This window comes from Protopterus annectens, chromosome 13.part0 (assembly GCF_019279795.1).
Source record: "Protopterus annectens isolate FY-2018-M chromosome 13.part0, PAN1.0, whole genome shotgun sequence".
NCBI lineage: Eukaryota > Metazoa > Chordata > Ceratodontiformes > Protopteridae > Protopterus > Protopterus annectens.
In genome coordinates this window covers 126,242,106-126,254,490 of record NC_056747.1, presented here as the reverse complement: position 1 = coordinate 126,254,490, position 12,385 = coordinate 126,242,106, and positions in this window count along the sequence as shown.

Below are 12,385 nucleotides of genomic sequence, written 5' to 3'. Positions count from 1 at the left end.
CATTCCTTGTCTAAGGACAGAGTTCCTTTGGTGGGCAGAGGCCTGCTACCACAACAAGGGATTCCCTTTCACTCTACCCCCTGCCACCCAAACCCTTACAACGGACACATCAGACTATGCGTGGGAGGCTCACATGGCAGGGCAGTGCATTCAGGGCAAATGGAACCCGAGACAGATGCACCGGCATATCAATCAAAAAGAAATGTTAGCTGTACAGAATGCTCTGACAGCCTTCAAAGACCTTATTCTTCCAGGACAACAACTGGTAAAGACAGACAACACCACAGTTATGTGGTACATAAACAAGCAGGGGAGAAACCACTCCTACCCTCACTGCAGACTAGCCATGGCTCTGTGGAGCACAGCCTTGAGCTACCAAGTGCACCTACAAGCCCAATTCCTTCCAGGCAAACTAAATTCACTGGCAGATGACTTAAGCAGAAATTTCATGGACCCATAAGAATGGAAACTAGAACCCAAAATATTTAATCTCTTGAGGAACAAATGGGGGACCCCAGAGGTAGACCTGTTTGCCTCTCCTCAGAACTACCAATTGAACAAATTCTGCACCAGAACTCCCCACAGTCAAGCTTGGAAAGTGGATGCCCTGTCCTTTACCTGGGAAAGCCTCTCTGTTTATGCCTTTCCCCCCTGCCTCTCCTCTCGAAGGTTCTACAAAAGATCAAACAGGACAAGCCAAGAACAATACTGATTGCACCAGACTGGCCACGCCAGCACTGGTACCCCCTCTTGCACAGTCTGATACTGTTACAACTATGGCACCTGCCTCAGACCCCTTCTCTGCTGTCCCAGCAGGCGGGCCAGATTCTGCACCCTCAGCTTAAAACCCTGAACCTTGCAGCCTGGCTAATTCCATGAGCTCTCCTCTAGCATCCCTCAGTAAGCAGGTGCGGGATGTCATTCTGGAGGCAAGGAGGCCTAGTACCAGAAAATCCTATGCTGAAAAGTGGAAAAGATACTGTTCCTGGAGCCAGGCTCAGGGGATGGCCACAACGGTGCCCAGCTTATCCTGTATTCTAGAGTACTTAACAGAAATGCTCCACAAGGGCCAAGCCTTCTCGTCAATTAAGATTCATGCCTCTGCCATTTCAGCAGATTATAATACCGAGCCACCCCTCTTCTCTCACCCCTTGCTAAAACAAAAATTTAAGACCCCCCCCCCCAGGAGAGCTCCCACTCCACCTTGGGACCTTAACTTTGTATTGGAAAAGCCCCCCCATTGAGCCAGCTGCAACAGCAGAGTTGAAATTCCTTTCTTGGAAAACAGCCTTACTTTTAGCCATCACTTCAGCAAGAAGAGTGTCGGAATTACAGGCCCTCATGGCAGTGGAACCCTTCATTATCTTCATATGGACAGGGTTTCCCTCAGGACTAATCCTTCCTTTATGCCCAAGGTGATATCTAGTGTGGCCCTAAACCAGTCCATTCATTTGCTTACTTTTTTCCCTAACCCACAAAACAAGGGTGAATGGATACTGCACTCTCTGGACATGCACAGACAACTTAGATTATGTTTGGACAGGACTAAGCCTCTCAGAAAATCTGACCAGCTGCTAGATGGCTTTGCTGCAGGGGAGAGGGGAAGGCCATTTCAAAGCAAACCATTTCCAAATGGATAGCCCATTGCATTTGTTTCTGCTACAAACACCATGGAAAACCTACCCCACAGGGGATAAGATCACATTCCACCAGGGCTGCATCTACCTCTATGGCATTTCTCAGAGGAGTCCCTACCAGGAAGCTGCTACCTGGAGCTCTGTATGTACCTTCACCAAGCATTACCACCTGCCTATCTTTTCTAAATCCAGAGCTGGATTTGCCACAGCAGTCTTGCAGGGCTTAATAGCTGGTCCTAATGCTCTTTAACTACCTCCTCCCTTCCTTAGCTTTGGGAATTTACCCAAATGTGATGACTGCAACAGTGAAACATGAGGAACATACATAGTACAGTTGTGTACACTTATAAATGTAGATGTTAGAGTGTATTCACCATACAGTTGCTTCCTATTGTGGGGGTACCTGATATCTGGGGGCAAGAAAAACTGATATAATGGCGTCGGCTGCATGTTTTATACCCCTGATGACCTGACGTCATGGAAGAAGCAACAGCATCCGACGCAGAAATCCGAAGACTCTGGTATTCAGGCCGGATGAGGGCTACCTGCAGGCAGATAACCCAAATGTGACGACTGCAGCAGTGAATACACTCTAACATCTACATTTATGGTAAGTGTACACAACTGTACTTTCTGGGACTTTCCACATCAAATCTCATAATATCAAATGGTTACCACATTTTTCAGATAGGTTTGCAGTATGAAAATTCGTATTGGTTTTCTGTAGTGAAACCATGCATGTTTATAACAAGTTTGTTCTGTATTTGGAATGTTTACATTCTTTTCTATTCTCCATAGTGCTGGATAATGAGCTATGTTTTCAGCCCTGAGTAGAAAGGTCAGCTTAATAGGTTCTGTGACAAGAGACTGGCAATATTCCTTTCGGTCAGGCATGTGTTTTCTTTGTTATTGCATCTTATGTCATAGCAAAGGCTTCTGTTTCCTTCCCACCCTCTGGCTTATTGATTCATTAGGAATGCTCAACTGTTTTTCTTTTGCCACTTTCTAACCATTTTGGAATACTGTGTGTTGTACACTTCTTGTATTATGGGGAAGTAGGTATTTGTCTCCATCTTGTTGGGTGTTTTGCGACATCATGAGTAACTTTGACTAGTGACCTCCCGAGCTTTTAGATCTTATGTGTTTGAATAACCGTATATTAATTAAACTAACTGCAGTTATTCGTAGTGGAGCTGGAAAATAGCTGTGGTTGGAACACTTGTCTTTTCTTTCATTACAGTCGGTCAGTCCTTTCTGTCAGTAATCCATATGTGCTCAACAGCTCACTGGAAGATATCATGGCAGTTAAAGACATGACACAAATGTTAGATTAAGAATGTCTTTGGAGATGCTGGTATATCCAGCTTTAATGCTTGTAATAATAGTAGTTTAAGCATTGTAGTGCTGACTCTTTCTTGTACCATTCCCTTCCTCCATTGGGTTGTACTTCAGGTTTATTTTTTTGTGACATTTCTTTCAGTGGTTATTTTATTGTAGATGTTCTTCGTGTTTAACTGTTGCAGTCATTACATTTGGGTAATCTGCTGGCAAGTTGCCCTAGTCAGCCTGAATTCCAAAGTCTTGGGTCCTGCATCGGTTGCTGTCTCCTCTTCCATGACGTCAGGTCGTCAGGGGTATAAAACAAGCAGCCAATGCCATTTTCTTTAGTTTTTCTTGCCGCGCGGTGCCCGAAGCAGAAGCATTTTGCAAGTGCCGGTCAGCCGACTCCTGAAATATTTGAGTTTGAGTTTCAGAACCAAAGTCTTCACTAAAGCTAAGTACCCTGTTGGGGAAACATTTTTCTTGCTCCATACCGATGTCAGAAAAAGTTAATAATTGTATTACTTGTGGGAAGCAAATACTTCATAAGGATTTCCATTTATACTGTATTCCTTGCCTAGGCCCTGATCACAACGTGCCTGGCTGTCGGTTTTGTGCTAGATTTAACCAATGCACTATTAAGCGTCGGTATATTTTTGCATCAAAGTATTTTGGAAACAGATTTAACTACCCAGAAATGTCGGATAGCAATCCGACTACCGGAGTACATAAAAAACGCAAACAAAAGGACAGAGACAGTCGAGGTCTAAAACAGATGACAAAGCTTCTAAGCCAGTCGCCAGTTCGCCAGTACTCAGTGAGGCGCTTTCGCAGCCCGATACCCGCTACTTTCGAGTCGCAGGCCCCTACTGAGAACCATGTGGAGTCCGGCACGCCACGAGATACTCAAAGTATTGGACCCACGGATGCATCTCCCTTGGATGGGTCCGGAGCCGCTGAGCAGGCACCGGCTTCTGAGGGTGTATTCAGGCCTCAATATTTTTATATCAAACTGATGACGGCTGCAAAACCAAAGACAAAAGCAACTTCTAAAACTAAAAAAACTGACGCATGAGCCATGTGCACAGGCCACTATGCCTAAAAAACAGATAATCAAAATGGCTGAAGACCTTATTACCTTGATCAGGAGTTCCCATCTCCCTCCTGATAAGAGGCCTAGCAAGACACTGATTAGGAATCTTCAGATCAGGTTTCTATTTCTTGTGATTCCCCTTCTGATCAGGAATTATCTATACCTCCCAATGAGGATTCTGATGCAGAGGAGTCTATCCCATCTGCATCACCTCCTGAGGATTATTCATTTGGAGAAACCTTGCATACTTTGAGGGAGCATTTTCACTGGCAGAGTCAAGATTTCTCAGAATCAAAAAAAGAGGCTCAGGGATTTACTTCTCCCTCAGCACAGGCCTTTAGCCATACCCCCTGTTTTAGACATTGTGGATGATGTGTTTTCGGAGTCAATCTCGACTCCTGGCTCCTTACCTCCAGCTCCCAGCAAGCCTGACCGATATTACAGGGTCCCTGACTCTCACAAATTTTAATTTAGAAACCCTGCTGCTGATGTTTGTTTGTGTCTTTTGGCTTTTCCTGGTTAGGGGTCGCCACAGCGGAACTCCAGTCAATTAATGATTGGCAGTTTAGTTTTACATACCGGCTTGCCAGGCCTGACGCACAACCTTCAACGAAGGTACGCCCATTCACGCATGTCTCCACGCAGAAGACGCTCTGAGAATCGAACCGGACAGTGTCTTCCTGTGAGGCGACAACACTACCGCAGCAACACCCTGCTGCTGATCATGAAACTATTTCACAGGGTCCAAAGGGAGTTAAGGCCTCAACAGCAAAAAATCCTACCCCTCTGACAGAGATTAAAGGGCACTGGATAGATGGGGAAAAAAGGTTTATACATCTGCAACCTTGGCAATTAGGGCCTTAAACTGCCAGTTTCATATGCTCAAGTATCAACAGCATGTTATGAGATTGCTGAAACAGAAAATTATGTTGATTTCTGAATGTGCAGAAAATAAAGAATTGCAGGAATTATTGCATGCAGCTGAACAGGTTGGAAAGCATACTTTGCAATGTGGTTTTGATTCCTTAGAGGCCTCCTGCAGGGCTGCAGTTACTGGATCTGTGATTAGGAGGCATGCCTGGCTAAAAGAGCAAAATTTGCCTGATCATGTTAAAGCTAAATTACTGGATGCACCTTTACAGCATGATACTCTGTTTGATATTAAGGCAGAAGAGGTTTTAAAGAAAATGGAAGACAAAGCTATGTCTATGCAAACTGTAAAAGACTTCTTACAAGTGCAGCCACCAAGATTCAGTAGACACTGGCCTACAAAAAATCGGTCCCTTCCTGTGTCAGACAGAGCTCAAAGGGGCAAATCCAGGCACCTTAAGGGTTCCAGATACCAGGCACAATATTCTTACAGGTCAAAGCAATGAGTTGCTTCTATCTCCAAATCTGGAGGAGATAAAGCGCAAACCTACAGAAAATAGTCCCAATTACTTCCCTATGCCTTCACCAAGCATTTACCTTTTGGCAGCACCCTTAGGGGGAAAAATAGCACTTTTTGCTCAAAATTGGCAGTTAATAACCCAGGACAAGTGGGTGCTAAACATAGTATCACAGGGATACAGATTCCATTTCCATACTCTGCCAATGGCAAACGGTTGGCCGGATCTGACAAAAAATCAATGGGCAGAGGCACAGAAACAGGTTACGTCCCTCATGGATATGGGGGCCATTCAGCCAGTACCAGAACAGGAAAAAGGACAAGGTTTTTACTCTACTGTTCTTGGTACCCAGAAAGGAAAATGCCTGGTGGCCAATACTGGATTTATCGATTTTGAACACATACCTGGACATTCCAAAATTCAAAATGCTGACTTTGCAGCAGTTTCTGCCCATGCTGGGCAAGAACGCTTGGCTGGTGACATTAGACCTAAAAGAAGCATACCTGCATGTCCCAATAAGGCAATCGTGCAGAAGATACCTCAGGTTCAAGGCTGGCTTAATGCATTACCAATTCTCTGCACTGCCCTTTGGCTTATCTACTGCGCCCAGGGTCTTTACAAAGTGCCTGGCACCAGTAATTGCTTTTTGCAGGCAAAGAAGTATACAAATATATCCTTACTTGGACAACTGTCTCATTCAAGCAGAGAACAAGGACATTCTTCTTCAACACCTGGCATTTGTGAAAAGGCTTCTAACATGCCTAGGGTACACAAACGAAAAGAAATCACAACTGGTACCCTCTCAAAAGATAACATTCCTGGGTGCAAGCTTCAATACAACTGCCCAGATGGCTTACCTCACGCCAGACAAAGGCAACTGACTACTTACTTCAAACTGATGGCAACAAAAACCCAGTTATCTGCAAGACAAACTCTGCAGGCTTTGGGCTTCATGGCATCCTGCATCCTACTGATTCCATATGCAAGACTGCATATGAGGAAACTTCGGTGGTACCTAAAAAGTTTATGGATTCAACATTTTCAGTCTGGAAACAATGATTCCTCTCATTCCCTGCCTACAACAGGAGTTTCTATGGTGGGCAAAGGCATGTCACCAAAACATGGGACGGGCCTTCACTCTACCCCCTGCCAGCCAAACCTTAACAACAGATTCATCAAATTATGTGTGGGGGGCCCACATGGCGGGAAGATGCATTCAGGGCATATGGACCCCAAAACAAATGCATCTACATATCAACCGAAAAGAGATGCTAGCTGTTCAAAATGCCCTGACAGCCTTCAAGGACTTGCTTCATCCAGGACAACTACTGATAAAGACTGACAACACCACGGTTATGTGGTATATAAACAAGGAGGGGGGCACACACTCATACCCCCTTTTCAGATTAGCATGGCACTGTGGGACACGGCTTTGACTTACCAAATACATCTTCAAGCTCAATTCCTGCCAGGAAAACAAAATACTCTGGCAGACGATTTAAGCAGAAACCTTATGGACCCTCACAAGTGGAAACTAGCTCCACAAGTCTTAAGCATGCTAAAGAAATGGGGGAGCCCGGACACAGATCTATTTGCCTCTCCTCAAAATTATCAATTGAAAAGATTCTGCACAAGGACTTACAACAGACAAGCATGAAAAGTGGACGCCCTATCCTTCAGTTGGAAAAACCTATCAGTTTACACCTTTCCTCCTCTGCCTCTTCTTCCCAGGGTCCTACTAAAAGTCAGACAAGAGAAACCAAAGATGATGCTAGTTGCCCCGGACTGGCCCCGCCAATACTGGTACCCAATCCTAAGGAACTTGTCTCAGTACCCAGCTTGGACCTTACCTCAAAGACCTCAACTACTGTCCCAGCAAAACAATCAGATCCTGCACAGTCAACTCCAGACACCAAACCTGGAAGCATGGCTGATCATGTAGTAGTACAAACAACACCTCTCAGTAAAGCTGTGATGGATGTCATTTTGGAAGCCAGAAGGCCTAGTACTAAAAAATCTTATGCTGATAAATGGAAGAGATTCTGTGCTTGGAATCGAGCACAAGGAACTGATGCAGCAGAACCAAGTATTCCTCAGATATTACAATACTTGACTGAGATGCTTGACAAAGGCCTATCTTTCTCGTCAATTAAAATCCATGCCTCTGCCATTTCGGTTCATTACAATACAGAGCCCACCAATCTTTTCTCATCCTTTACTGAAGCAGTATCTTAGAGGAGCCAAAAACCTAAGGCCTCCTAGATCATCACCAATACCTGCATGGGACCTCAATTATGTGTTGGAAAAGCTCACCCTGCCTCCATTTGAACCAGCTGCTATGGCTGATAAAAGTTCTTATCATGGAAAATGGCTCTGCTACTAGCAATTACTTCAGCAAGAAGAGTCTCAGAGCTACAGGCCCTCATGGCTGTGGTGCCTTTTATCATATTTTACCCAGACAGGGTGTCTCTGAGGACCAATCCTTCATTTATGCCTAAGGTGGTTCCCAGTGTGGCTCTTAACCAAACTATTCATCTGCCAACCTTTTATCCAAATCTGCAGAACAAGGGGGAGAGAATTCTGCATTCCTTGGACATACACAGACAGCTAATATTCTACTTGAGCAGGACTAAAGCTCTAAGAAAAACTGAGCAATTACTAGTGACATATGCTGCAGGATCAGAAGGAAAGGCTATTTCAAAGCAGACTATTTAAAAGTGGATAAGCCACTGCATTCATTTCTGCTATTTACACCATGGCAAATCTGTGCCCAAGGGCATTAGGTCTCTTTCCACCAGAGCTGCAGCTACTTCAGCAGCCTTTCTCAGAGGAGTACCAACCAAAGACATTCTAGAGGCTGCTACTTGGAGTTCTGTTCACACCTTTCACACCTTTACAAAGCATTATCATTTGCCTCTCTACTCTAAGTCCAGGGCAGTTTTGCAGAGCCTTATAGCCGCACCTAATGCTGTTTAGCTCCAGCCTACCATCCATAGCTTTGGGATTCTACCCAAATGTAATGACTGCAACAGTGAAACACGAAGAACATAGTACAGTTGTGTACACTTACCATAAATGTAGATGTTCAAGTGTATTCACTGTTGCAGTCCAGGTTGCCCGCCTTCCATCCCCCTTTCATTCTGGAATTTATCTTTCCTTCTCTATCTTCTACAACCTATGTGGTGTATTTGCTTGTAGATGAAGGTAAAGTTTGTATTGATGCATGTATGTATAGTTTTTATATATATATTTTTGCTACCTTTCTGGGGACACCTGACATCTGGGGCAAGAAAAACTAAAGAAAATGGCATTGGCTGCTTGTTTTATACCCCTGACGACCTGACGTCATGGAAGAGGAGACAGCAACCAACGCAGGACCCAAGACTTTGGAATACAGGCCAGCTGAGGGCAACCTGCCAGCAGATTACCCAAATGTAATGACTGCAACAGTGAATACACTCTAACATCTACATTTATGGTAAGTGTACACAACTGTACTTTGTACCGTAATTTTTAAAGAAGCACATAAGCATTTTAGCACAGTGCATTAAAAAGCACTGATGAGCCAAGGGTATTACTTCCATGCAACACTTAGAGGAAAAAAAAACAGGAAAAAAGCACACTGGACCAGAGCTTATTTCCACGTACATTTTAGGAGTATATGGACTTGTACAGTCATGAGAGCAGAGCAGCTTCAAACCAGTCTCCACATTTATTGCTCATTATGACGTAATACCCCAGGTCTAATAACTAAATAATAAGGGATGATAATTTCTGATTTGACTGTGGCAGTTAATCGCACAGTAGATTTGCTTTGTTATACTTCTTTAACCTTGTCGCTGCCAGTGTTTATACTTCATGATAATGCAAAGCTGTATAGCAAGTCTTGAATGCATCAGTCACACAAGTCAAATGGAAATGTTTTAATTTCCCTGAGCAGGATTAGTAAAGGCTTACAAGGTGTCTATCACAGCAAGTCTTTCCAGTTCAGAGACCATTCTCCCTTCACATTTTTCTCCTGGTGGTGTTCATAGTACAGGGAGCGGTCTCGGGGGAGAAGCATTCTAATGGGACAGTTGGGTCTATATCTGTCGAATTCTGACAATGTCGACTGGCTAAAATGTCAAGTGCCATTCATCAAAACTATTGTGGGGGGCTGTGCCCCCTGCTAATTATATAAACCAACTCCAAGATCGCACTACAGTGAGGAAAGGGCAAATTTTCTGATCCTCACTGTATTGCGATCCCACAAGAACAGTTTTGATGAATGTCACTTTTGACATTTTAGCCGTTCGACATTATCATAATTGAACAATGTCATAGCAACTTGGGGCAGTTAGAAGGAATGGCTAGTTGAAATTAGCTTTGTGCTTTCTGTCAGAAATGGTTGTGGCAACATATTAACATGGTAGAGCGATTTGTTGTAGAATCTAATGTGACTGCAGGTAAGTGTAGAGGGTGGTGTATATATTTGGACGTGTGCAAGTGTGTCTGTGGGCAGTATGAATGTGGCTACACAAAGGTGTGTGTGAATATATTTGTATGTATGTGTGTGTGTGTTTAATGTATAAAAAATACATCCATCCACAACCCCACGTTCTTATTTTTGTGCATGAGTTTGGGTTGTCATGTCAACAGTGACAGTCCTCTAGAGTCAATGTTTACACGACCAGGTGGCTAGCCCTACTACGGTTGTTCTATACCACACACACACAGTGTCACACACATAGGCAAATTTAGTGTGTTTAGTCCACCTACTCCATGTCTTTAGAATGTGGGAAGAAGCCAGACATCCTGAGAGAACCCAAGCAAACACATGGATTACATGCAGATTCCACACACAAGGCACCAGAGCCAGGAATCTAACTGCTTGTTTGTGCATAGATGCCAGCATATGTGTTGGCGGTTCCCTAAACTACAGAGATGTGTGGGCTAGTAGAGAGAACACTAGCATGGTCAGGTGTGACAGCAGTAACTGAGTCACACAAGTGGTAATGAGATGTTAATGACATGATTCTCTGTGCAGCTTTACCTTACTTGTGAATCACAGAATGTCCTTCAAGAATGCAACTGCAGTCATAACATATGGGTTGTCCTGCCTCAGGCAGCCCTCGGTTGGCCGGATTCCAAAGTCTGGGTCCGACGTCGGCTGATGTCGCATTTCTCTCTGACGTCAGAGCGGCTGGAGTACATAAGCATCAGCCCATGCCATCTTCTTCAGTCTTTCTTGCCGCGCGGTGCCCGAAGCAGAAGCAGTTCGCAAGTGCCGGTCGGTCAGCTCCTGTATTCTTCAAAACCGAAGTCATCAAAAAAGCTAAGTACCCCGTTGGGGACCTTTTCTTGCCTCAGCCGATGTCAGAAATTACTGAAAAAGTAAATAATTGTTTCTTTTTAGACATTTGTGGATGATGTGTTTTCGAGTCAATCTCAGGCTTCTGGCTCCTTACCTCCAGCTCCCAGCAAGCCCTGGACAGATATTACAGGGTCCCTGATTCACACAAATTTTAATTTACGAGAAACTCTGCTGCTGATGTTTGTTTGTGTCTTTTGGCTTTTCCCTGGTTAGGGGTAAGCATACAGCGGAACTCCAGTCAATTAATGATTGGCAGTTTAGTTTTACATACCCGGCTTGCCAGGCCTGGCGCTTACAACCTTCAGCAGTGCAGCCGCCCGATTCACGCATGTCTCCACGCAGAAGACGCCTTGGCTCAGAATCGAACGGACAGTGTCTTACTGTAGGCGGCGACAATTACTACCCCGCAGCAACACCCTGCTGCTGATCATGAAACTATTTCACAGGGTCCAAAGGGAGTTAAGGCCTCAACAGCAAAAAATCCTACCCCCTCTGACAGAGATTAAAGGGCACTGGATAGATGGGGGAAAAAGGTTTATACATCTGCAACCTTGGCAATTAGGGCTTTAAACTGCCAGTTTCATATGCTCAAGTATCAACATGTTATGAGATTGCTGAAACAGAAAATTATGTTGATTTCTGAATGTGCAGAAAATAAAGAATTGCAGGAATTATTGCATGCAGCTGAACAGGTTGGGAAAGCATACTTTGCAATGTGGTTTTGATTCCTTAGAGGCCTCCTGCAAATTTCAGGCTGAAGTTACTGGATCTGTGATTAGGAGGCATGCCTGGCTAAAGAGCAAAATTTGCCTGATCATGTTAAAGCTAAATTACTGGATGCACCTTTACAGCATGATACTCTGTTTGATATTAAGGCAGAAGAGGTTTTAAAGAAAATGGAAGACAAAGCTATGTCTATGCAAACTGTAAAGACTTCTTACAAGTGCAGCCACCAAGATTCAGTAGACACTGGCCTACAAAAATCGGGGTCCCTTCCTGTGTCAGACAGAGCTCAAAGGGGCAAATCCAGGCACCTTAAGGGTTCCAGATACCAGGCACAATATTCTTACAGGTCAGCAATGAGTTGCTTCTATCTCCAAATCTGGAGGAGATAAAGCGCCAAACCTACAGAAAACAGTCCCAATACTTCCCTATGCCTTCACCAAGCATTTACCTTTTAGCAGCACCCTTAGGGGAAAAATAGCGCACTTTTGCTCAAAATTGGCGGTTAATAACCCAGGACAAATGGGTGCTAAACATAGTATCACACGGGATACAGATTCCATTTCCATACTCTGCCAATGGCAAGCGGTTGGCGGATCTGACAAAAAATCAATGGGCAGAGGCACAGAAACAGGTACGTCCCTCATGGATATGGGGGCCATTCAGCCAGTACCAGAACAGGAAAAGGACAAGGTTTTTACTCTACTGTTCTTGGTACCCAGAAAGGAAAATGCCTGGTGGCCAATACTGGATTCTCGATTTGAACACATACCTGGACATTCCAAAATTCAAAATGCTGACTTTGCAGCAGTTTCTGCCCATGCTGGGCAAGAGCGGCTTAGCTGGTGACATTAGACCTAAAAAGAAGCAT